The sequence below is a fragment of the Loxodonta africana genome, unplaced genomic scaffold (genome assembly GCF_030014295.1).
Source record: "Loxodonta africana isolate mLoxAfr1 unplaced genomic scaffold, mLoxAfr1.hap2 scaffold_67, whole genome shotgun sequence".
Classification (NCBI taxonomy): Eukaryota; Metazoa; Chordata; class Mammalia; order Proboscidea; family Elephantidae; genus Loxodonta; species Loxodonta africana.
Genome location: NW_026975400.1, coordinates 474307 through 500852, shown reverse-complemented (window position 1 = coordinate 500852; position 26546 = coordinate 474307). Strand labels below are relative to the sequence as shown.

The 26546-nt window shown below is 43.4% G+C and overlaps 2 long non-coding RNA genes across 3 annotated transcripts in view; both read right to left on the bottom strand.

The window, feature by feature from the left end:
• Positions 1-26546, bottom strand: part of LOC135229952 (uncharacterized) — a 324439-nt gene that overhangs the window by 126298 nt on the left and 171595 nt on the right. The window lies entirely within an intron of this gene.
• The window catches only part of LOC135229953 (uncharacterized), a 168827-nt gene continuing 144569 nt past the window's right edge, over positions 2289-26546 (bottom strand). The window contains exon 3 of the long non-coding RNA XR_010320630.1: positions 2289-4169. This is a non-coding gene — a long non-coding RNA (uncharacterized LOC135229953). The remainder of the gene's footprint in view (positions 4170-26546) is intronic.

The window sequence follows — 26546 nt, the reverse complement described above, 5'->3', positions numbered from 1 at the left end:
GGAAGACTGAAATTCCTGGTGCTCTGACAAGTGGGGGCGGGGGGGGGCACTGGGCAGAGCCTCCTTGACATCACTTGCCCCAAGAGGCTCTGGAGGCTGCTTCATGTTAAAAGTCAAAGGCCCTTCCGGCCCAGCAGAGTAAGAGCAGGGAAAGACTTTCTCCATTGAAAGAAGAGATGGGCTCAGGAGCTGCAGGTGTGAGACCATTCAGCTTTTTGGCTTCAGGGCATCCCGGCCCCAGTTCACCTTTACAACTGGGCCTTTATAGCCTCTCCACTTCTCTCTCCCTCCCAGCTTTCTTCCAGCACCATGGGCTGTGGCTTCTGCTAGTTTCAATGTTTCAGTAGCACCTCACCCCACTCAGAGGAGGCAGGTTTGCAGGGTGGGGGGCACAAACCCATAGTGCCGCTTAGGTGTCCTTCAACAGAAACTCTCTGGAGGGGACAAGTTGGCCTGACTGATCCTGAGACCCAGACAGAGGGAAACCCAGGGGGAGGGTCATTGGTTGAGGAAGTGTCAGCACCCTCAGGGTCATGTCCCTGGGGTCATGCCCAATTGCAGGAAAAAGGAATTAGCTCTGCAGCTTGGTGTGTTGACCGTCCAGTATGAAGGCCCCGGAAGCCTCTGGAGAATTCTCAGAATTTAGTCTAATCCAGCACTGGGGAAATCCTTACTGAATGAGAGCAGCCATATTCCTGGGGATCTTTATTCTAAAACTCTCAAAGCAGTTGATACAGTCTTAGGAGGTGGGAGATAAGAAAGCTTGGGGCCACAGAGGGACTGTGGCAAAAGAGGGAGGTTCCTATCACTCCCTCTGGGGTCTTGTTCAGGATTTTTTTTTTTTTTAATGCAACTTGGGCTCCAAACAGGCATTTATCACTGAAGTTGTATTTATGATCCTTAACTCAAATCTGGAGTTTTGAGCTTATTTTGATGATTTCTTCTTTAGTCTATGGAGAAAGGAGTCTACTATAAGCCAGTGGTGAAAGTGCAGGAAATAAAGTCCCTAGTCCTGACCGGGGTCGGCTCTGCTGCACCCCAAACTAGGGGTGACCTCCCTGGGGAGCCCTTCTGAGGGAGAAAGGGGGTGCAGTGTGTGTACCTACAGTGTGGCCTCTGGGGCTTTGCCTTCTCCTCCCAGAAGTGCAACCTCGGGCCTCCACGTGCGGACCCAGAGTTAGAGGGTGACCTCAACTCTCCCACCTTTCCTGGGTCATCCTCTGGACCCAAGTCCCCATATGCCTCCTCTGCTCTCCTATCCCAGCATAAGCGCTGTGATCAGGCTCAGGTGCGTGCACTGGGTCTCGCTCTCTGTGGCCTCAGGCTTCCCCTATTCTGGTGCGACCTGTGAGCCTGGTGGGTGAGTTCAGGGCAGGGCTGGGTGGGCTGGGACTGTCGCAAAAGGCTCCTGAAGCCAGCTTCATCCTGCTGCCCGCGAGCTTGCGGTGGGGCAGCCCTGGGCATTGCGCATCCCCCAGGGCGCCCCTCTCTGTGCAGCCCTGCCCCGCCCCCACCCCCCAACCACCCACCCTCCGCCTCAGGCCTCCTAGTTCTAGAGGCGCCTTTTCTTGATGCCCAGATGCAACTGGGCACCGCACCGCCCCGCAGAGTCAATCCAGCTAATGACCTCAACCTGAAATGCACAACTTTAAAACTGCTAGATAGGTGGGAAATGAAAAAAAAAAAAGTAAATGTGAAACACTTAAAAAGAACAATTACAAAGATGTCACATTATATGGGACTGACTGTATTCTCACATCATAGACTCAAAGGAGGCTTGGTTGTATGTTTCTTTGCAAATAAGTCTTAGATAAGGGAACTGGTACCAGGAGTAGATACGCAGCGTGACTTCCGGAAAATGGAAAATCTGGGATTGATTAATTGGCCTGGATGAGGCTGAAAACAGTGATAACTGCGTAATATTTAATGATGACATCCTAGCAGTCTACAACATGCAGTGAAAATTTTTCTAAGTAAATTGGCACCAGAAATGGCCTTTAATCACTATACAAAATGGGTCAGTAGTTCAAGATCTCCCTAAGAAGAAGGAATCAACTCGATGGCCAAATGGTTTCAGGTTTGGGAGACCACTTTCAGGCAAGTTCCAGCAAACATGCAAAAAACAGATCATCTTAATCTTGTACATAGTCACCAAAGAAGAGAAAAATATGAGATGCTCTCCAACTTGATCCTTAAGGCTACTTTAATATTGATACCGAATTAGAAAAGAAAGGTATAAGTAATTGAGATGCAAAACCCTACATAAAATGCTGGCAAAGAATTCCAGACAAGTGTAAACCATGTAATACGCCACGATCAAGGGGGTTTATTGTCAGCATGCAATCGAGTGAACATTAAACATTTAATAACTTAATTCACCACATGTGTAGGTTAAGGAAGAAAAGACAAGGCTCACATAAAGAGATGGCGAAAAGTAGTGATAAAATCCAATCACACTGAGACATAAGAACTCTGAGCAAACTAGGAACAAAAAAAGGAGTTCCCAAACTTGGAAAACTACAACTAGCATGATAGTTCATGGCGAAATGTGGGACATTCTCTTTAAAATTAATTAGCAATAAAACAAGGATGCTTTCTCTTATTATTTCTATGAAATATTTAACAATGGAGGTCGAAGCTAGAACGAAATGACAAGAAAAAGTATAACTGTTATTATTCATAGATTATACGAATGTCTTCACAGGAAATTTTTAAAAGCCATAGAAAACATTAGAATTAATACTAATCATAAATACAAAGTAAAAAATAGAGTGAATTTCTATGCATCAGCATCAAGCCGGCTCTTTTGTAGCTTAGTGAAAGCAGAGGACACTGATAGGGAAACAGCAGGATCCAGGTGGGCTAGACAAGGAAGGGAGAGCACTATTTTACCCTAGGCTGGATTTATAAGCACAGATATGTGTGTTAGTTACCTAGTGCCGCCATAAGAAAAAAATAACACAACTGAGTGGCTTTAAAGAACAGAAATTTATTTTCTTACAGTTCAGGAGAGGCTCGAAGTCTGAATTCAGGGCATGGCTCATGTCTACTTCAGCTTCTAGCAGCTTCCAGCCACCCTTTGTGTTCCTGGCCTTGTAGATGCATCTGCTCCTGTCTGTGTCTATTCTGCTGTTTTTATAACTCAGAAGGGACTAGGTCTAGGACCCACCCTACACTGGTATGGCCTTATTAACATAATTTTAAAAATCCCCTATTTCTAAATTAGGTCACATTTACAGGTACAGTGGTTAGGATTTCAACATACCTTTTGGGGTTATACAATTCAGTCCATAATAGTGCCCTCACCAGATATTCTGGACTGAGAGTCCAAGCATGAGCTGCTGAGAGTGGTTCTGTTTTTTTTCTATATTAGTTGACTGTAACTTGTATCAATGGTCACCCATATGAACTTTGGAGCAACTTATTATGAAGGACCTGGTCAACCTTTTTAACCATGTCCATTATGTGGAAAAACACACAGACTCCCATCACTGTAGCATTGAGAAATTGATGCGGGTGGAATGGGTTTGGGACCAAGACTTACTTCATGGCCTTGATAACATGGCATAGCTGTCAGACGTCCACGTGGAGATGTCAGGTAATAATACTAACAGCTAACACTTACTGAGCACATGCACTGGTGTCAGGGGCTCTTGTAAAAGCTTCTCCTTAAGAGTTTTGCTCTGCATGATAGTCCTATGAGGAATGTGCCATTATAATGCCCATTTTACAAAAGAGGTCGATACAGAGAGTTAGGCTGACATTTGAATATACGAGTCTGCACCCAGGAGGAATTTGACTAGAGCTACAAAGCTGGCATCTTTAGCTACAGATAGACAGCAGTGGACTCACTGAGTCATCCTAGACAGAGGGTGTCAATAGAGAGAACTAAGCACCGAGCCCTAGGGCACCCTGACGCCTACAAGCTGGCCAGGTGAACCACAGCCAACAAAGCTCTCTGAAGGCCAGTGCGGTTCCTGGAAGGTGGCCTGTCCTTTCTCTAGGCCGAATTTCCCCACTGCCCCTCCCACCCGCACTGGCTTGTCCCCTTCCTAATGGCAGGGACAGTGTGTAACTTTCACCACTGCCCAAGATCCCAAGGTTACAATAACACTGGTATGGAAAGCAGAATGATGGAGTCAGGAAGCCTGGTGGTCACATGCAGCCAGCTGGAAAGAGAAAAGAGCAAATAAAGACGGGGAGAAGACCGTGAGCCAGAGGAGTGGGAGAAATGAAATATTTCCCGAGTGCCAAGTAAGGCTGGGCGACTGCTAGTGGCATGTAGTTCCTCATTTAAGCTTCAGAGGGACACAATGGGTGAGATAGACATTGTTACCACTTTCATCATGCAAACGCTTTATTATCTTTGATTTTAACAGTCACATGTTAACAAACCAGAAAACTGAGAAAAGTATAATAAAAGAATACATCTCATCAATTACAGACTATAGTGTTGCCTCAGAAGCTGCTCATTTTTGTTGCTGCTGTAAATATTGCACACAACCTTTGCCAAGTGAACAAGTTGTACAGGTGTACAAGCTATTGACAGCAATTACATTAATCAGCTGTGCAAACTTACCCTTATCAATGGGATTTTTCCATCACCATAAACTGAAACTCCGTGCTCTGTATGCAATAACACTGCTTTATTTCCTCCCTCCTGCCCCTGTTAACCCCTAATAAACTTTCGTTACTAACCATTTGCCTGTTCTTATAAAAGGCAGGTTTCTGAATCTGAAAGCTCTTGACAAGCCACAAGGGTGAATTCGTATGGTAGCAGAAGTTATTTGCAATACCTATGTCCTACTATGGACTTGGTTCTAGAATATATAAAGAACCGTTTATAAAGCAAAAACAAAAAAAAAGTCCAATAGATGAGGAAATACTTGAAAAGATTTCTATATGGCCAACATACATTCATTAGTTATCAGAGAAACTCTTAACAAAATGTCACAATGTGATACTATCCCCCACACACCAGAATGGCTAAAATGAAAAAGATGGAAAATACCAACTACTAGGTAGAGCATGGAGCAAAGGGATCTCTAATTTACTGCTAGTGAAAGTGTAATTTGGTACAACCACTTTAAAAATGCTTTGGCCATATCTACTAAAGCTGTGAACACACATGTATCCTACGACCCAGCAATTCTACTTCTAGATACATACCCAATAGAAATGCGTAGATATGTTCAACAAAGCACATACTTCTAAGGAATGAACACTCTCATTCTGAAAGCCTAACTTTTTAAATTTTTCTTTAGATGAAGGTTTACAGAACAAACTAGCTTCTTACTAAACAGCTAGTACATATATTGTTTTATAACAACGGTTACCAACCCCATGACATGTCGACACTCTCTCTTCTTCAACTTAGGTTCCCTATTACCAGCTTTCCTGTCCTCTTCTACCTTCTAGTCCTTGTTCCTGGGCTAGTATGCTGCTGGAGCCTCATTTCGTTTTATGGGCCTGTCTAATCTTTGGCTGAAGGGTGAACCTCATGAGCGACTTCATTATTGACCTCAAAGGATATCTGGGGTCCATACACTCAGGGTTTCTCCAATCCCTGTCAAGTTAGTAAGTCTGGTGTTTTTTTTTGTGAGTTAGAAGATTGTTCTACATTTTTCTCCAGTTCTGTCCTGAATGCTTCACATTCAAAGCATTATTCTCTGTCTGTTCTAAGGTGATGGCCATATATAATATGTTTATATAGAAAAGTCTAGAGCTTTCTCTGAAATTCAAGAGCAAATCTCTAGAGGCTCATGTGCTTATAGCTTCTGTTCCCTCTGGAGCTACTGCTTCTGTCTGTCCTTCTGCTGGGCTGCACCACATGGAACCAGTTATAAAATTCAACCTCATCTTATAAATTCACAGGAGTCCTACTCACACAAAATTTTTATTGGCTATGAGAACAGGTGTATAGATAAGGTATAGAAGGGATTTCTATTGCAGCAAAGCAAAACCTTAAAATGAAATGGCTGGGAATGGCGGGCCTCCTTCTGTAAAAATGCTTTTCTATATGGAATATGGGAAAATGCAGTTAAGATATGGCTTATGCAAAAAGGCAAAAAGGAATGTTTGCAGCAATTTGGTAATCATTTAGATCACCTGTAAAAATATTTTCATCCTTTTTCTCATAGCTTGCAGGAAAAAAAATTCCAAAAGGATCACATATTTAAAAGTAAAATATGCCACCATAAAAATTTCAGAAGAAACTATGAGAGATTTTGTTTTGCTTTTTATTGGTAAAAGAGAAAGATTTTCTAAAAATCCCAAAGCTGTGAAGGCTAAAACTGGTAAGATATAGATACAGATCTTTGGCATAGCAAAAACTATATGAAGAAAGCAAAAATACAGGCAAAAAGCTGAAAAAAAAAATTGCAGGCTAAGGATTTGACTAGACATTTCTCCAAAGAAGATATATAAATGGTCAATAATCACATGAAAAGAAGCTCAACCTCATTAGTCATTAGGGAAATGCAAATCAAAACCAAAACGCACTATTATTTCAAAACCACTAAGATGGCTCAAATCAATAGGATGGACAACATATGTGGTGAGGATGTGGAGAAACTGGAACCCTCATACATTGCTGGTGGACATGTGACACGATCCAATCAGTTTGGAAAACAGTTAAGTACTTGCTCAGAAAGTTAAACATAGAGTTACCATGCATAGCAATTCCACTCCTAGGTATGTACCCAGGAGAGCTGAAGCATGTTCACATAACAACTTACAAAAGAATTTTCATAGCAGAATTATTCATAAATACCCAAAATATGGAGAGAATCCAAATGTCATGAACTGATAGACAAGCTGTGGTATATTCGTAGACTGGAATATTAGTCATTAAAATACATGCAACAATATGGACAAACTTTGAGAACGTTATGCTAAGTGAAAGAAGCCAAACAGAAATGACCACATGGTGTGTGACTCCATTTATATGAGATGTCCAGAACAGACAAACCAACACAGACAGAAAGTAGATTAGTGGTTGCTACGTCTTGGACGAAAGGAATAATGAGGATGACTACTAATATGTAGGGCATTTATTTACAGGGCACTGAAAATATCGTGAAGCTAGACAGTGGTGATTGTTGCACAACTCTGTCCATATACTAACAACCACAGAATTGTGCACATTTCAAAGGGCAATGTTATGGCGGGTGAATTATCTCTCAATAGAAATATTTCTGACTCCTAAAAGACTAACTTTTCAATTCAATATATAGAACTTATAAATCAGTAGGGGAAAAACAACCCAACTTTACCATGTCTCTTTCCAACCAAAGCGAAGGGGGTACATTCAGTTAGTACACTTTATTTTTGTCTCTCTCTTCATTATAGAAGTTCTGTTCTCATTTTATATAACTTTAAGTTATACAAGTACTAGTCTCCATTTCCTTATCCCTGTTTTCACTATTGTAACTACATAAAGAGAGCAGTACCATGGTTTTTATAAAAACCCACCCACTCATTCATTCACTCAAATCAGTTTTGAGTGCTTCTTAGGTGCTAGGAACCAGGATACTCTTGCAACACAGCAGAGAAGCTCCTGCCCTTATGGGCCTTCTATTTGTGTGGAGCAGTCAGATGATAAACCAGCCAAACAGCATGGAATGTTACCTAACATCAGGGAGGAGTCGTGTGATTTTGGAGGTGTCCCAAGCTGTGTCTCTCTCGTGAAGAGTTCTCTCTTTCCTCTAAACCCAGTGAAAAGTACACACTTCGAAGGAACTGTGGGGTTGATAAGTGTGAAAAAGAGATTTCATTTCAGTTTCATTGTGTTGGTTTCACCTGCTACGCTGTCAGCATTTTTTTAAACATTATTCTGCAGCTAATATCAACCCCTCTCCAAAAAAAACACTCTTGCCATGCAGTTGATTCCGACTCACAGCGACCCTATAGGACAGGGTAGGGCTTCCAAGGAGTGGCTCATCTTAGGACACAAATAACTCCTGCTTATGAGAATCCGAAAGCTGTTCAGTGTGGATGTGTGAGGGACTCAGCAACACTTACGGTGATTTCCCAGTAGGTGGGGTGCAATAGTGTGAGCATCAGGAGTAACGAACCCCATGTGCACTTTGCATCCTTCCACAGATTATGACACAACAAACATTCCCTCCTCATCGTCCTGCATCTTGTAAGAGAACAGAGGGAACCGTCAGGCAGGACCCTTTGAAAACGCAGGGCAAGAAATTTTATTGAAACATTAAATTCAACATAAAATCTTTCTGCATTTTCCTTCCTTCCCTACCTCATTTCAGAGAGGTAGTTGGACTCACAGAGTTGAATCCCTGAAGCCTGGAGACTCTGAAGAGTCTATGGTAAAAGCCTCAGCTCACTGGATTAATCACAGTGAGTGAACTGGAACCCAGGGGAAGAGTGGGAGTCAGACAGCAGAGTCCTAGACATTAGGAAGGGGTGAGGTCTGCTTCTTGATAAAGCCCTGGGGTAAGTGGCAGCACCTCAAAGGGTGATGCAGGCACGTAAGTAGACAGACTCCCTTATGGCGTTCCCAGCCCTGCCAACGTTCTCATGCTCCAGCTGGGAAAGGAAGCCGCAGAGGCAATGCTTCTAGAGAGATCACCCACATAGACTGGGGCAATGAGTGTGTTAAAGCTCTTCTCCAAACCTTGGTCCTTCATTAGACTCCAGGAATTACTGCATATCTGGGTGAGGGGCACCCTAAAAATAAACCAACACGGAAAAAAAAAACAAAGCCCTAAAAATAAGTAAGGTTAAAATTTCACCCCAATTTTGTAAGCCAAGAGCTCTGAGTTGGAATTCAGTTGATTGAAAGAAATATCATGTTTTCTTGCACACATGAATTTGTGCAGATTCACAGTTACGGTTCATATTATTCATTCATCCATGAAGCCACCAAAGATTTACTATACAATAGCTACATGTGAGACCCTATGGCAGTTGCTCTTGATGATGAAATGACTCAGAGAATTTCCCTCAATGCCTGGTGAGAGAAACAGCCAAGTTAACAGTTGTATCAGTCATGTATTGCTCTGTAACAAATGACCCCAAATTGTAGTGTCTTAAAACAACAACAATTTACCAGCTCACAATTTTTCAAGTTGTCAGTTTGGAGCTCTTCTGATCTGGGCCAGGCACAGTGGCTCACAACATGGCTTCCTCATGTGTCCACAATTTGCTTCCAGGTAGCTGGGAGCCAGTTCATAACATCAAGTCAGTGAAACCGCTAGATCCTCCCTCCATTGGTCTTCCATCATCTAGCAGGCTGGCATGAGGATGTTCCCATGAGTTCTCAGGGTTTAAGAGCAACAAAAGGGAAGTCTCAGTGTAAAGTCTTTCAACTCTCTCATTTTATCAGATTTTCTACCATCCCAATGTCCAAAACAATAATGTCAGCCCCAACTAAGGGATGGAGAAAGACTCCTACTGCTAATGAAAGGCGCTCCAGAGTCTCATAGAAGGCATGGGCACAGACAGCGGATAAATGTGTAGACATTTCTTACATCAACCACAACAGGTAAATGCAATTGTGTTTTATACTGTGGTAAAGGGTTTTGCAGGTACAATGGAGTAAGGAGCAAGAAGTGAACAAATCTACCAGGAGGATATTTAGGGAAGAGCACAACCAGGAATTGATGCCTGAACCAAGTTGGGAATATGATTGGATAGTTAAGGGGTGACAAAAGGCCCAGGTCCAGGAAGCCCCATGTCTTCTCCAGAGAGAAGTCTGAGGAGACAGGCTGAAGCCACTGAGGCATTTGGTACATTTGTGACCAGATGCAGATCATCTTTTGTTCTACTGTTTTCCAACCACTCGTCCCTATTTATAGTTTGGAGTCATACAAGAGTAGACCCTAGCATTTCCCTGTTGAAACTTTTATTTTCCTCTGAGAAGTCATCACCACCCCAACGTTCTTAATTGCTTCCTCAAATGCTGTCTCCATTTACCAGCTCCTTTTCTATATGGGCTCCAGAGTGAAAGCAGAGCCTGGAAGATGCAGAGGTCATGGACTTTCCCCAACTCAACTCCTAAACCTCCCATTCTGGCTGACCACAAATTCCTGAGTCTTAGCATTTTATGGTGAGCTCATAAGCCCAATCTGTTCCAATGGGGTCAGTTCTCTTAACCACCATGCTTCACCAGAGAGTAGGCCATAAGATGGGATGGGAGAGAAAATCTTCTAGTCACGGGGAAGAGCCTGTGTGAAGCCTCAGAGGCTAAGGAGACCTGAGAGGTGTTCAGAGTGGACATTGTATGACCAGGGCTGGAGAGACATGATTCCAAGAGAGTCAAATGAGAAGTTTTGGGCAAATCAACTCCTGATCACACTGTAACGATTCCCTGTACTCTCTCTCTCCCCACCAAGGGATAGTAACGACATGGAGTGCAGAGAAAAGTTGCAATTCCTTTTTTATATCTAAGCCCCCTTTTCCCAGTCTGGGACTGGCAGTATTCAAGCTCCTACTTGAACTGTTTCATATTTTTGTTTTTGCTGTGTTTCTATTTAAAGTGGGCCCATGGAACTGAGCAATGTCAGGAATGATGTCACACAGGGTTATGGAAGTTCACGCTGATCTCACCTACTCTTTTGGAGAGGGTGTCGATCTGAGATCCTGTGCGAGAGCACCTGGAACTACTCTATCACGGAAATTCCGGACTAAACCGGGGTCCCCAAGTCACCAAACGGTCATGCATCGTGAAGAACTGGGAAAAGGGATAAAGATCCTTCAGAACATCATTATGATTGAACTTCTTCACCCAGAGAGGAGGAAACAGTGATACACAAGGAAGAGGCCTTTCTCTAAGACTCTAGATAAGGGTGAGAGGAAAAATTGTCCCAGACTGATGTGTGTTACGGAACAAAGGGTCTGGTTTCCACCAGAAAAGAGAGCCATGATAGGACAAGATGAAGGAATTGGGAATGGATAAGGTCATAAGAAGGAGGGTCCTGAGAAAGCATTTCCTGTCATTTGGTGGGCAATTAACCAAATTCTTATATCAATAAGAAATGTAGGAATAAGTGAGGGATCAAGCTACAGAATTCATTGGGAGTTCGAGAGCTTTCCAGGCACTCTGTTGTTTAGGATCTGTACCTGATGGAAAGGAAGGAAGCCAGTGGACAACTAGGGCAGAGAGTATAGATGGGGGAAAGGGTGGTTAGAGAGAAGCGTACTTATTATATTTTCTAATGACATGATATTAATGTACTATGTGAAGAATTAAGAAAATATTTCAGGAGGTTCTGGGAGTGAGAAGTTGAAGGAGCCCAGAGCCCACATCATTGAGGGCAGAAGATGGCTTGCAGACTCCTCCCCTAGATTCAGGAACTCCCCTTCTCCTCCTATGTCTTCTCCCCACATCTCTCGAAGGGCCTAAAAAACTCTCACAGCAAAGAAAGCTAAATAGGATAGAATTTTTTTACATTCCTACTTTTCTTAACCTGAATTTTGTCTAGGATCTTTAATTTGCCACTCCTTTCAGGGCAGTTTTGTTGCCCTCTCCACTACCATTATTTTTGCTACCCCCCACCACTACTGTAGTGCTGCCCTCCACTGGCCCTATTTCCTTTTGCTTCCTAGGTTTCTAACTGGCCTCTAAAACCCTCTTGAGAGATCCCCTGCTGCAACTTCTGTCACGGAGTTTGCACTCCACTCCCAAGATGCTTCCATCTCTTTCTTCCTTAACTCGCCAATCCTACCTTCATACTCAGGAAAATACAGACCCTTATGTTCCCTTATACAACCCACCCACACACACAGTTGATGTGGTTGTGTCTTGGCTACTGAGATTTGTACCATCGGACTCTCAAATATGGACATCTCTTTCTGCCTCACACTGAAAGAGTATTTCTCATAATGACATGGTGAGAGCTTTCTGTTCAGGGAAAGGCAATCTTAAAGGAGAAGCTTTAAATTATACATAAATATACAAATTTTGCTCTAAGTATAATTCTTTGAATAAAAGGTCTTCCCTTAATGGCCACATAAACCAGAGACGCCATCAGCCTGAAACCAGAAGAACTAGGTGGTGTGCAGCTACAGTCAATAACTGCCCTGACAGAGGATACTTGCAAGTTATAAAAATGATGGTACCCTCTAATACAGCCCTTATACTGAAAGAAAAGACCAATATGAATGTCAGAGATACTCTGAAACTTGCTCTTGAACGTAAAGTAGCTAAAGGAAATGAAAGAAATGAGGAAGTAGAAGAGCTGAAGAGAAGATTTCAAAGGGCGGCTCGAGAAGACAAAGTATGATAATGACATGTGCAAAGACTTGGCGTTAGAAAAACAAAAGGGAAGAACATGCTTGGCATCTCTCAAGCTAAAGGAACTGAAGAAAAAATCCAAGCCTCGAGATGCAATAGTGAAGGATTATACAGGCAAAATCTTGAACAACACAGGAAGCATCAAAATAAGATGGAAAGAATACACAGGGTCACTGCACAGACACACACACACACACACACACACACAAGCATGGGTCGATGTTCATCCATTTCAGGAGGTAGCATGTCATCAAGAACTGATGGTATTGAAGGAAGAAGTCCACACTTCACTGAAGGCATTGGCAAAAAACAAGACTCCAAGAACTGACAGGTACCAATTGAGATGTTTCAACAAACAGATGCAGCACTGGCCGAATAATCTAGCCATCCGATTGGAAGAGATCCATGTTTGTGCACATTCCAAAGAAAGTGATTCAACAAAATTCAGAAACTATCAAACAATATCATTAATATCAAAACTCAGTAAAATTTTGCTGAAGATCATTAAAAAGAAGTTGCAACAGAAATTCAAGTCAGATTCAGAAGAGGATATGGAATGAGGAATATCATTACTGATGTCTGATGGATCTGGGCTGAAAGCAGAGAATACCAGAATACCAGAAAGATGTTTCCATGCGTTTTATTGACTATGAAATGGCATTATACTGTGTGAATCATAAAAAATTATGGATAACACTTCAAAGAACGGAAATTCTAGAACACTTAATATTGCTCATTTGAAACCTGTACATAGACCACGAGGCAGTTTTTCAGAGAGAACAAAGGGCACTATGTGGTTTAAAATCAGGAATAGTTTGTGTCAGGGTTCTATCCTTTCATCACATTTATTCAATCTGTATGCTGAGCAAATAATCCAAAAAGCTGCACTCTATGAAGACAAACGTGGCATTAGGTTTAGAGGAAGATTCATTAACAACCTACGATATGCAGATAACACAAACTTGGTGAAAGTGAAGAGGACCTGAAGCACTTAGTGGTGAATATCAAAGACTACAACCTTCAGCATGGGTTGCACCTCAACATAAAGAAAACAAAAATCTTCACAACTGGACCAATAAGCAACATCATGATAAACAGAGAAAAAATTGAAGTTATCAAGCATCTCATTTTATTCAGTTCCCCAGTCCACGCTCATGGAAGCAGCAATCAAGGAATCAAATGACGTATTGCAAATCTGCTGCAAAAGAACTCTTTAAGCTGGTGACAAGCACAGATGTCACTCTGAAGGCTAAGGTGTGCCTGACACAAGCCATGACATTTTCAAACGCCTCATACGCATGTGAAAGCTGGACAATGAATAAGGGAAACTGATGAAGAAAGGCTGCCTTTGAATTATGGTGTTGGTGAACGATATTGAATATACCATAGACTGCCAGAAGAACAAACAAATCTGTCTTGGAAGAAGTACAGCCAGAATATTCCTTACAAGCACAGATGGTGAGTGTTTGTATCACATACTTTGGACATGTTATCAGGGGAGACCAGGCCCTGGAGAAGGACATTATGCTTGGTAAAGTAGAAAGTGAAAAAGAGGAAGACCCTCAGTGAGATGGATTGACACGGTGGCTGCAACAATGGGCTCTAGCATAATAACAAGTGTGAGGATGGCACAAGACTGGCCAGTGTTTTGTTCTGCTGTATATAGGGTCACTATAAATTAGAACTGACCTGATGACACCTAACAACAACAATATGCTGTTCAGCTCGCTGCCTGTCTTAGTTTGCTGTACGGTGGTGGTTTGGATGTTGCTATGATGCTGGAAGCTAGGCCACCAGTATTTTAAATACCAACAGGGTTATCCATGGTGGACAGGTTTCAGTGGAGCTTCAAGACTAAGACACACTAGGAAGAAAGACCTGGAGATTTACTTCTGAAAATTAGACAATTAAACCCTTACAGATCACAAGAGAATACTGTCCAATTCACTTGCTTTGGACATGTCATCAGGAGAGATTAATCAGTCCTAGAGGAGAATATCATGGTTGGTGAAGGAGAAGGCCAACAAGGCTGTAGGAGACCCTTGGTGACATGGACTGGCACATTAGCCATAATGATGGAATCTAAATTGCTGGCACTTGTGAGGATGACACAGGACCTGGCAACCTTTAGTTCTGTGTTACCTAAGTTCACCATTAGTCGGAGTCACCTCAATGGCAGCTAGCAAAAAATTACTGTTTGAGAGGAGAACTGAGATATGAACTTGATACAATATACCACATATTAAAATGTTCAAAGATCTCATGTTTGCCATGAATGAATAGGAATTGAAAATACGACTTTCAAATAGCTAGAAGGAAAAAGAAAGTAAGAGAAATTTCATCATTCCAATAAAAAAAGAAACAGGAAAGGCAGAAAAAAAAGAACAGTGAATATGAAGTATAATATTGGAATTATGTCTAAATGTATGAGTAATAGCAAGAAAAAGGGATTAATACCTAAGGAAAAAACATGTACACTCAGCTTAGACTTGCAAATCCAGCCATATCTTATTTATAAAAGAAAGTTAAAACATAATGATAGAAACTTTTAAATTATGCAAATGAAGAAATTTCTACTGTCTAATGACTACAGGAACAACCCTCTGCCAGATACTGTTGATACAGAAATGATTAAGATTCCTTGCAGTCTGGTGAGAGAAACAGCCCAGTTAATGAATCAGTTATCAATTGCTGTATAACAAATGACCCAAAAATGAAGTGCCTTAAAAGAACAAGCAGTTACTTCGCTCACAGGTTTCCGGGTTGGCAGTTTGGGGTTCTTCTGGTCTGGGCCAGACTCAGCCGCTCTCGGCTGGGCTCCCTCATGTATCTGGAATCAGCCACCATGTCAGCTGGCGGGCAGAGGGCCTGAAGTCTTCTCAGCTGGATTCTCTCTCTAATGGTCTCTTGTCATTTATTAGGGTGGCCTGGGCTGTTCCCATGGGTTCTCAGTGTTTGAAGAGCAGCAAGAAGGCAAGGAGGAGCCCTGGTGGTGCAGTGGTTAAGGGCTCAGTTGCTGAAGGAAAGGTAATCAGTTTGTACCCACCAGCTGCTCTGTGGAAGAAAGACATGGCACTCTCCTTCTGTAAAGATGACAGCCTTGGAAATCCTATGGGGCAGTTCTACTCTGTCCTTCAGGGTCACTATGAGTTAGAATATACTTGAGAGTGATGGGTTTCGTTTTTGGTAAGAGAGCAAGTCACGATGTGTCTAATTATGTTCGGTCTCTGCTTCTATTGGTCTTTGTACTGTTCCAAAGGCCAAAGCAATCATAGATCAGTCCAAATTCAAGGAGTGGAGGAAGAATCTTGCTCTTGAGAAAGGGAGATATAAGTCATATAATATGTATGGATACATACATATTAGAACATGTGGCCATTTTTGCTATCCATCACAACATGTAAATGCAACCAAGTTTGTCCCTAGTTGTGGCAGAAGCGTTTCTTAAATACAATAGAGTGTGGAGCAGGGTGGGAAATTCTACCAGGTGTAGGGTCGGAAAGGCTTCCACCAGGAAGTGATGCTTGACCTAAATTTTGAAATACGAGTGGATGGTTAGGAGATTTTCTTTTTTTATATATTTCCAACCACTTGCCCACATTCTACCATCTGTCGTCACACAAAGCGAGCCCTCTGCTCCCACGTTGACATCTTTATTTTTTTCCTTCAAATCCTCAGGCTCTCCTCTACCTACCAAGCACAACTTCCCAAACCCTGCCTTAAAATGTTTCAACAATTTGCTTGTTCCTTTTCTAATTGCCCCTTGGACAAACAAGGAGATCAAGCAGAGGACAGTGGACCTTTCCCCGAGGGCTCTCCTAAGCCTCCCAGGCAGGTTAACCATAGACGTCCGGAGTCTCAGTGCTTTTCTGTGATGATGTAATCCTACCCTTTTTAGTGGCTCCAAGGGAGAAGCGTGTGGACAGGCCAAGAGGCTTCACAGGGTTTAGAGTCAGGAGGTCAAGAGAGAGTGGCCTAGACACCACCACTGAGTGATGGTACCTCCAGGCAACAGACCAAAAACTCCATTCTGCACGGATAGCTACGAAGGGTGAGTCTTTTGGAAGAGTTTTCTTTTATTTAATCAATAGATATATATTGGGTATCTCCTATGGGTGGGGTTCTGTCTCACTTTCTGGGACTACCAAATATGAGGCAGACCTTGTCTTTGTCCCCAAGTTATTTACAACACATTTGGAAGACACAAATTGGAAATTGAGCATCTCCTATGACTCAGTGCTATGATGGAGGATTACTAAAAGATTACTAGGTCCTCTGAATACATAAACCAGAAGCACAGACTGGGTACCTTGGAGGAGGAACCAGTCAACAGGAAGGGAGAGAATGTCTACTAGTCAGAGGGAACAGCCTGTGTGAAGCCTAAGTGGCAAAGGAGGCCTGAGAGGTGTTCAGAGTGGACATTGTGTTTCTAGGGCTGGAGAGATTTGATTCAGGGCCAGAGAAGAGGTTTGGGAGAAATAGCGACTCATTATACTCTTCTATTTCCTCAACTCACAGTTTCCTTCCTCTTAGATGTTGACTTCTTTAAGTGAACATTTCAATTCATTTTTAAGATATAATTTCCCTCCTCCCAGCCTCCTAGCCTCTCCCACAACAGTTGCCATATTTTTTCCTAGTGCGCTGTTTAGATTCAAACTGGGCCCTTGGAACTGAGCGATGTCAGCGATGATGTCACACAAGAGTTACTGGAAACCTTGGTGCTCACTCAGATCCCAACTGCTCTTTGTGGGTCTGAGGTCTCCTGTGGGAGAGCGACTTTGGATACCAAATTACAAACGGTTCTGCCTAAATCAAGGTCCCCAACTTGTGAGAGTTTGGGACATCATCTCTACGTGGGAGGAGGAGAAACATCTTGCCGGTGACCATCCTTCGTGGTTCATCTTCACCCAGCCAGAATGGAGCGGCAATACATGAGGAAGAGGCCTTTCTCTAAGGCCCGAGGTAAGGGCGGGAGGAAAATTCAGTCTGTGCGATGGGTGCTGGGCAGCAAGGGGTTTGATTCACCCTGGAAACAAGGACCACAAGGGATCACCGAGGCTTTCACCTGAAAAAACTTCCTGTCAATTAGTAAACAGTAAGAAATTATAGTGTGAATAAATAAACGAAGGAATAAATATGTAAGTGAAGTATAGAATTCTACTGTCATCTGAGGGGCTTTCCATAACAGTAGCAGACAAGTCAGATTGGTGAACTCTCCTGCTTTGTTAGTGGAAAGAACGCAGGTGGGCAACTGGGGCAGTGGGTATAGAACCAGGGAGAAGGGTGGTTACAGAGACTTGTACTTAATTTTTTCATGAGAATGAATTAATATATCATGCGAATTAAAAAAATATATCAAATTTATCAGGAGGTTTTGGGAGTGGGTGGTGTGATGGAGCACAGTACGACACGTTCATTCAGAGTTCCCAGTCAATGTAAGCTGCCACAGTCCTCAGCCTGGACTCAAGCAGAAGAAGGTCCAGGAAGGCCCTGCCCCTCTAGCTCTAGGGATTTCCCTTCTCCTCCAAGGTCTCCTGACCATCTTTACCGAAGGGTTTAACATTTCTTCTAGGTAAAGACAGCTATAGTATAGATCGTTTTTTTTTCTCTTGTAATTGCAAAGTTTTATTTTTTTTAATTGTGTTCAAAATATACATAAAACATAACTGAATAATTGCTAATGTATGAGTCAGTGATACTCATTACATTCTTCAAGTCATATAACCATTCTCAATATCCTTCTCCAAACTTTTCTACAACCATTAACATAACCTCAATGCCCCAGTGGAAAAACTTCCCCTTCCCCCTGCCCACAACTGGCAATGACCAATAATCCTTGCTTTCTATATATTTGCTTATTTCATATAAGTCAGATCGTACAGTATTTGCCCTATACTTAGGGCAAATACTAACTTATTCCATTTAGCATGATGTTTTCAAAGTCTAGCAGGAAAGAATTTTAAAATTCCAACTATAGCTAACCTCAGCTTCTGCTATCATTCTTAGTTATCCATTCTTTCTCCGACTAGTCTGCCCCCGCCTTGTCTTCTTTGTTGCTGCCCCATTCTGCCCTTCAGTGGCTGAGCCCTGCTTTCTGCTCCCTCCTTGATCTCTGTATCCTTCTAACCAACTGCTGGCATGTTCCATCTCTGAATCTTGTCTCTCTCTCAAGCTTTCCCTCCATCCAACGCACCTGACCTAGCTCCATCTCTTTCTGCATCCTGAACTCTGCAGTCGTTCCCAAAGATTCAGAAACATACAGAGGCCTTTAGGTTGACATAGACAACCCACTGAGACATACACAGCGGAGGAGGCTGTGTGTTCTCCATCTGAAGTTCTCGCATCAAGGTTCTCAGATACGGCCATCTCTTTCTGCCTCACTTCATCTACTAAGGACTGGGCTTCTATTCCGAGAAAAACAATTTTCATCTTCTACTGTGGCTGGGTTAAGAAGGGTGCAAGGAAGAGGTATACGTGTAAGAATCATAACTAAATATACACATTCTTCTCTTTACGTATAACTCCTCTATAAAAAGCCTTTCAGTAAAAAGAGGATGAAAAGAGGTGACCATTGCTCTGGAGTGTTTACCCTCCAAATTTACTAAGAATATCACCCGCATACAAAACATCAAGTCACACATTTATTATGAAGCTTCATGGGAATGAGGTCATTTCTAAGTTCCAAAGGAACAAATTCATTGGAATTCAATAAATGTGGAATTAAAGAAAAATAACTTCTTAAAAAATGAACTACCATAAACAGTGCCACTTTACAATGGAGACTTTGTCTTCCACAGCAGTGCCCCCAAAAGGTGGTGGGTCTCTGGGGAAGAAGAAAGAAAGCATGGGGTCTGCAGAGGTGGAGGATGTGGTGATGGAGAGGCCTCCAGGGGTCCCTATGACCAAAGCTTTGGGGTCACAGGTGAGAATAAGGACCCTGAAAGCTCAACTAAATTAACTCTCTATTCTCAGAGGTCTCTATCCAAGAGGAAAATGTGCAACAGTCAACAACGTCCCATGAAAAAAGTCGAAGCTCCAGGCCCAGGAAGATTCCAAAACAATCCGAGAACGCTTCTCCTTCCTCTTCCACCGAGCAGACCTCTCACTCCTCCAGCTACGGGGCTGCCCCAGGAAAGCCATGGGTCAGGTGCGCATATTTCACCAAGGTGCGCACGGTCAAGGGGGTGGCGGTCTCCTGGCAGACCAAAACCTCCTTTGCCCCCGTGGGCAAGATGCCCCAGGTCTTTGAAGCCGAGCTCTCTGAGGAGAGCACCATCGGCTCTGCCCCAAGTCTGGCCAACACTGAGTCCCTGGTCAGCACCCTGGAGCCCTGGCAGGAGGGGCCCCAGACCTGTACCCAGGAGCCCACTGACCAACGAGAGGAGCATGCTGAGAGACCCCGTGCAACCACCCCGGAGTGGCTGGTGACCCGTGAGCGCGGCTTCCGCTGCGTGGCCTGCTGCCGCGTGTTCGAGTCCCGGGAGGCCCTCGTGGCCCATGCGGAGCATGGTGTGAGCCAGGGCTTCAGCTGCCGGGTCTTCTTTGAAGAGCTGCTGGAGAGGCGGCTGCCACGCTCAGTGCAGCGCAGGCCCAGACGCTGCCACCAGCTGGCCAGGCGTTGCCTGATGGCTGCCAAGAAGAGGGAGGTGAGGGAGAAGAGAGCGGTCTGCAGACGCCTGGAGGAGCAGCTGGAGAAGCAGAGAGAAGAACTGAAGAGGCTGAGGCACCAGCTGGACAGGCTGAAGAGGCAGGAGACCAGGCTGCAGAAGGAGCAGGCACACCACCGAGGCCAGAGGGGGAAGCGCCTGAAGACGTGCTAGAACCCCGGGACTAGGAGGAGCAAGGCCTTTGGGCTGGAAACGTGGGCCCTTCAGGAGAGACCTCCATTCAGGTTCGTTTCACCCAGCTCCCCTGGAAGATCCTACCCTCCTTCCCCTGTGACCCCAAACCTCCCAACCCAAGTGCACAGAGAGCTCCAGCCCTAAGGGGGATCTGGATGGAAGAAGCCCCAGATAGCTGACCGCAGACACCAGGTCCCCTCAGAGGCTCCCCTGGCCCAGGAGAGGATAGGACAGGCCTCATCTGGATGGTGAGATCTTGGGACCCTAAGGATGAGCGCAGCATAAATAGGGAAAGGGAAATGGGATTTCAGTGGGACTTGGGAGGATTGGGGGGGGCCCTGCTGAGGTGTGATGGTGAAGGGGGTGTCACTGAGTTCTTTGGAGAAGAAGGAATCAGAGAGATGGCAGGCTGTTGGGAAACATGTCTGCAGGTGAGCAGTGGACATAAAGCCCTAAACAAACAACTCTGGGTCCCTTCCCAGCAGTATAGAGGCAGAGAAAGAGGCAGGGCTTGGTAGGAGGAGAGGAGGGCAGGTTGAAGGAAAATGAACTCACCCAAGCCATGTCTTCTGGGCTCCTAGGGTGAATTTGGGTTTATGATTGGGATGCATCCTTTTTGCCACATTAGGGGAATGTAAGTGGGAGGTGGTGTAGAAAAATCCCCCTGGGTGTTAACCATTTCTGGATAAGAGTTGATCCAGGGCTTGCAGGATATTTCCTGTAGAGCATGTCCTAGGGTAAGGGGTAGAGCTTTGGAACTTTTTCTTCTCCTTAAAATCAAGCTGTACATTCCGGTTCTTGACATGTCAAACAAACTTGCTAATTTTTTTTTGTTTTCCTGTGGTCAAATCCGACCTGTCGCGAGGTCAAAGAACTGGAAGAAAAAGGCCCTCTGAGGTGAAAGAACCAAAAGAGAGGACAGGCTTCAAACCCAGGGAGAACAGCAAGAACACAGGTGATCAGAGGTAATGGTGGGAAGGGGCAGATTCAGGCCCAGACTCAACAGTGGACAACAAAGCCCCAGTCTCAGTCGCGACATCAAATCCCAAGTCTGGGGAAGCCCTGGACATGACAGGGGTGTATCCATCTCTCTAGGAAATGAGACCACAAGTATCACAGGGAACCCCCCAGGGGCAGAGAAATGGAGGGCAGGGCCTCTAGGATGGGCACCTCCGTCCACAGTCTGTCCTGTGTGTATTCCTCAGAGTGACAGGGACGGCTCCTGCGAGGCAGAGGGTCACAGGCAGAAAAGAACCAAGGTGTTCAGACCTGGTAAATTCTGCAGTCTCCTAAGAATCCAAACCGAAAACTCAGAGATTCTCAGAGGTATCAGGGTGGGAGGGGTTGGCATTCCCAGGCTGGGGAGAGGCTGGCTGGGGAGGTGCTGGTTTCTGAAATCTTTTCATCAACATCTTTCTTCTTAAAAGCTACCTTCCCAGTTGATGTCCTCTATGATCTAGGCTCAGACCTGAATGGGGCCTACAATGCACAAAGGTGGGTTATCCAGTGGGGCTAGGCAGGGAGGAGGTGGAAGCAGCATATTCAGGAAAGAGAATCTTCTAGAGGCGCATGAGTTACCTAGTGGATTGCACGTGGTGTCCAGCCTTCTACATTTAGCTGTAGACGTGTACTTGCAGGACGTATCTGAGGGGTAACTCTACTGACTTCCCAAAGTTATTTTTGGTCATTTCCAGTTATAGAGACCAGAAGAACTCACTGGCTCCAAGAACAACAAGAAATCCACTGGATCTGATTATTACTTTCTGCGGTGTGCTCTCCTGCCAGTGATTCAAATCTTTTGTCTGTCATTCTGGAGAATTTTCACCTATTTTAAATATCTAACAAAACACGTTAAAATATACATATATCTATGATGTTTATGAATTTCCAAAGCTCTGAAATTGTTTTTTATCACATTTGCAAGATCACAGATTTGTGTGACAAAAAAATTTATGTCAGGGTCCCACCCTCATATGTAATTTGGTCCTGCTCCCCCAAGGTATCCAATGTTAATAGACACACGTGTATCCTTCCCTACACCTCTCTGCAGGGACACATATACACAGTCACAGGTACACAAGTACATCTGCTGGGGTGTTTACTTTTATGAAAGCCTGGTCACACTCCACCCACATTGCTCTCGCCCCTTATTTCACTTGATATTCTACCTTGATTCTCTGTAAGTCATTAGATATGGCACTGCCACTATATTTTTTGATCTTTTAACTTACATGAATAATTTAAATAGATGATATCAATTCAGTACACTTTATCTGGACTTCTACATGTTCTTGTCAGAAGCTATCAAGTCAGTTCTGACTCACAGTGGCCCTTTGCACCACAGAACAAAACACCACCCGGTCACGTGCAATCCTAATAATCTTTGCTCTATTTGAGCACACTGTTGCAGCCACTGTATCAATCTCATTGAGGGTCTTCCTCTTTTTCACTGGACCTCTGCTTTACCAAGCATGATGTCCTTTTCCAGGGACTGGTCCCTCCCTCTTGATAACATGGCCAAAGCCATCCTTGCTTCTAAGGAATATTCTGGCTTTCTCCCTTTAAGACAGATTTATTCGTCCATACGTAACACTACTAAAATGGAAACATTATCATCCATGCTTTTTAAGTCCACTCTTCCTGCGTGTTCTAGCTCTCCTCCCCCTGTTCTTTCCCGCAAGTGAATCCAAGATAATTCAGGTTAACAGTGTGGTAAGTAGTCTCTCTTATCCTTGCTTAAACAAGCACACGGACTTATACACACTCATAAACATAAACAGGTATTCAAGCATATTCAAACAATTGATATTGTTTAACCCAGAAATGCTCATTTTATATACACTTCTCTGCATGCACCTAGATTTTTTCAGTAATAAATAATACTTCACAGATATTTTTCCCACTCAACTACTACAACTCATTTATTGATGATGTAGCTTTACCATAAGTTATCTATCATTCAACTATCAATGTACAGTCAATGTTTGGTCAACACTAATGATAACTATCCGTTGTGTACTACAGGATCTGTTTCTGTGGAATAGACTCCATAGAGTGAGATTTCCAGCTCAAAGTATGTTTTAAAAGTACAGAGCCATGGCCGTGTCTTTCCCCTAGAGGCTGTCCTAAAGCACCTTTCCAGCCATGTCTCAGGGTATCCTTCTCCCCACAGCCCAGCCAGCCATAGATGGTGTTGATTTTTAAATTGTGCCAGTTTCACTGGGACTTTGATATTTTCTTAACTAGCAGTGTTTTTGAGCAACTTGGACTATGTTTATTGGGCATGTGGATTTGCTGTGAACGATCTTTTTGAATTCACTGCTCATTTTTCAAGTGCTTAACTTTTATCCTTCTGTGTAAAATGGAAATTGTTATTAAGTCTTGTCATCTCCATTTCACATGATTTTCCAAATCTATCATTTGTGTATCACATTTTCTCAAGCTTTGTCCCCCAGAACGATCACTTGAGTCAGCACCGTTTATTAAATAAATATAATTTTCTCAAAATAGCGCCTTTGTATCAATGGTTATTGTGACTTCTTAGCAGATTTTGTTTCATTGGTCGACTTGTCAGTTTCTATGCTATGTAATATCAATTTTTTCTGTTACCTGAGGAGGTAGACACCTGTCAGTATCCTGCTTTTTCATGTTTTTCTTCTCTATACCTTTTAAAGCAGCCGTGGTGTTGCAGTGATTAAGTGCTCATCTGCTAATCCAAAGAAGGTTTGGCAGGTCGAACCCACCAGGGGGCACTGAGGGGAAAGACCTATTGTTCTCCTCCCATAATGATCACAGCCTAGAAAACCCTATGGGGCAGTGAAATGGGATCACTATGAGTCAGAAATGGACTCCAAGTCTCCTAACACCAGCAACATCCTCTGCTATCTACTGTACTATTTGTAGCATATGATCACTGTATACAATTCAAAAACAACTATCTTAATATTCTGACTGGAAATACATTCCACTTATATATTAGTTTTAGGGACCTCCATTTGATTGACAAGACTTCTCATTTGAAAATATGGCATTTTTTTGCATATATTCAGGTTTCATTTTATGTATTTTAGTACATTAGTTTTCGTCATAGAAGTCCTTTGCTGCTCTGGTCAAAACAATGTTTTCCTAAATATTTTACAGTTTTGAACACAGTTTGATCCAGTCAAGTAGTAGGGGAAAGAGAACGGTCTGCCCTTCTCACCCTTGCCAATTTGAGACCCTCATGTCTATGCTGGAGACAAACTATTGATTTTGATGTATTTGTCTTTTATTCAGGTATGCAATTATATCATCATTATTTGAAAAATCTCTTATTATACTTATACTAGTTATTTAAATTTTCCAGTTTATTCCTTCACCTGAAAACTATGTTGAGTGATACCAAAATTTTTGTCTAGTTCCAAATTTATCAGAATGAGTTGAATATTAATTTTCCATTTAACTCACACCTGCTAAGTTTGGGGAGAATCTATTATGCCCCAATAGATAACTACTACTCTGACCTGCTGACCATTATTGGAATCACACACAACTTGTTTCTGACAGTTAAGTACTTCCACCTGGCCTCTGTGGAGCTGGGATCCCATGATTTGCATTGCTACTAGGCAGCCCAGCTCCCACTAACAACCTGAGCCTATAGACGATTGTTGCTGTTAGTTGTCATCAAGTCATTTCTGACTCATGACCACCCCATGTGGGCATAGTAGAACTAACTGTTCAATAGTGTTTTTAAGGCTTTCATCCTTTAGTAGCAGATGGCCAGGACTGTCTTCCAAGGACCCTCTGAGTACGTTCAAACTGCCAAACTGCCAGACTTTCGGATAATAGTCAAGCACTTAACTGTTTGTGGTGTCCAGGGACTCCCTACAAAGTATACATATTGGAAAGCTCTGTGTTGCTGGTGCTCCCCTCATCTCCGCATTCCTTATTCTTCTGATGAAATGGGTATCCTTCAGGACCTCCAAGAAATGGTCTTATAGAAGACTAACTCAGACGTGCCCACATATTGGAGGCTTTTAATCCCTCTTCCAACATCTGACACAGCAGGTCTGGCATTTCGATTTCAGAGAATGTGGGCCATTGCCTTTTCTAAGCTTCCAAAAGCAATCCCACAGCATATTAAACCCATTTCCAGAACCCTTGCTACGGCAATAAATCCTTGTCAACAAACTCTCCTTGACCCAACTTTATATTAAACGCCCCTTGACTCAGCACCTTCAGCACCCACTCCTCAGCACACCCCCGTCCTGCTCACACAAGGCAGCCAGGTCTTGCAGCTCCTTCAGTGTACAGTCCCTCCCCGCAACCACAACCAACACTTCCCCGGTGGCTATGCTGGTATCTGACAACTAAGTATCTGGACAAATGCATGGGACACTATCTCAGGACTCTGCAAAGGAAAGTGTTGAAGGTGGATGGGGGCGGGGCGGAGCCAGAACATAAAGTATGAACATTCCAGAGGCTGAAATTAAATGAGCCCAAATCTCACAGCTGCACACCCGTTGTGGACAGAAACAGCCCCGAGAGAAGCCCTCTCTCATATAAATGGGATAGAAGGTCCACAAAGGAGAGAGACAGGCAGCTGGGCAGGTGGGCAGACACCTGAAACTCTGGCAGAGGAGAATCCTTCTCTCTGACCAGAGTATGGAAGAACCAAATATTGTAGAGAAAGCTCCATTACATTTTCTCTCTGTCTGCTGTTAACTGACACCTAGTCAATTCTACCTCAAAGGGTGAGACTTTTCAAAAGCTGATCGCCAGGCTTGTCTTCTGAGGCGCTTCTTGACAGGTTCAAACTGCCAGCCTTTTGGCTGGTTGTCCAGTGCTTTGGCCCCATAGGCAGAACCAGTCACTGATGTGCACAACAGAATGAGGAGATTAAAGCCCCAGCATTCCCACCAGTGGGCCAGGAAAGCACTCCTTCTGAACTCAGAGAGCAGAAGAGAAAGAGAAAGAGGAGGCTGTGCAAGAAAGAGATTCTGCAGACTTGCTATGAACTCCTGGTTCACCCCTCAGGTGCGTATCCATTGCCCTGACCCAAAGAAGCATTATCAAATCCTTTAAGACCCGCACTATGGGTTAGAATGCCATCAAGGTTCCATACTGAGTGGCGCTCACATAGATTAGACTTTAATACAGCTGCAAAGCCTTCAAAAATTGAACTAACATTTCAACCATAGAATACAGAAGATGGGACAGAACTTGGAGCCTGAACATAACTGGGTCAATCGACTGCTAAAAACAAAAAAATTCTCCATAAAATTTAAGCAGGACTTGTACTCTCAAAATCATAAGAAACAGATTTTAAAATGCTATTCTAATCCAAGAAATAACAGGGACACTTTTTAAATAAATGGAAAGATAATAGGTGCTATTTGCAAATGAAAATTTTACATGTTAAAAGTACAATCGTAGAAATCAAAAATTCAGTTGATATTTTCACAATA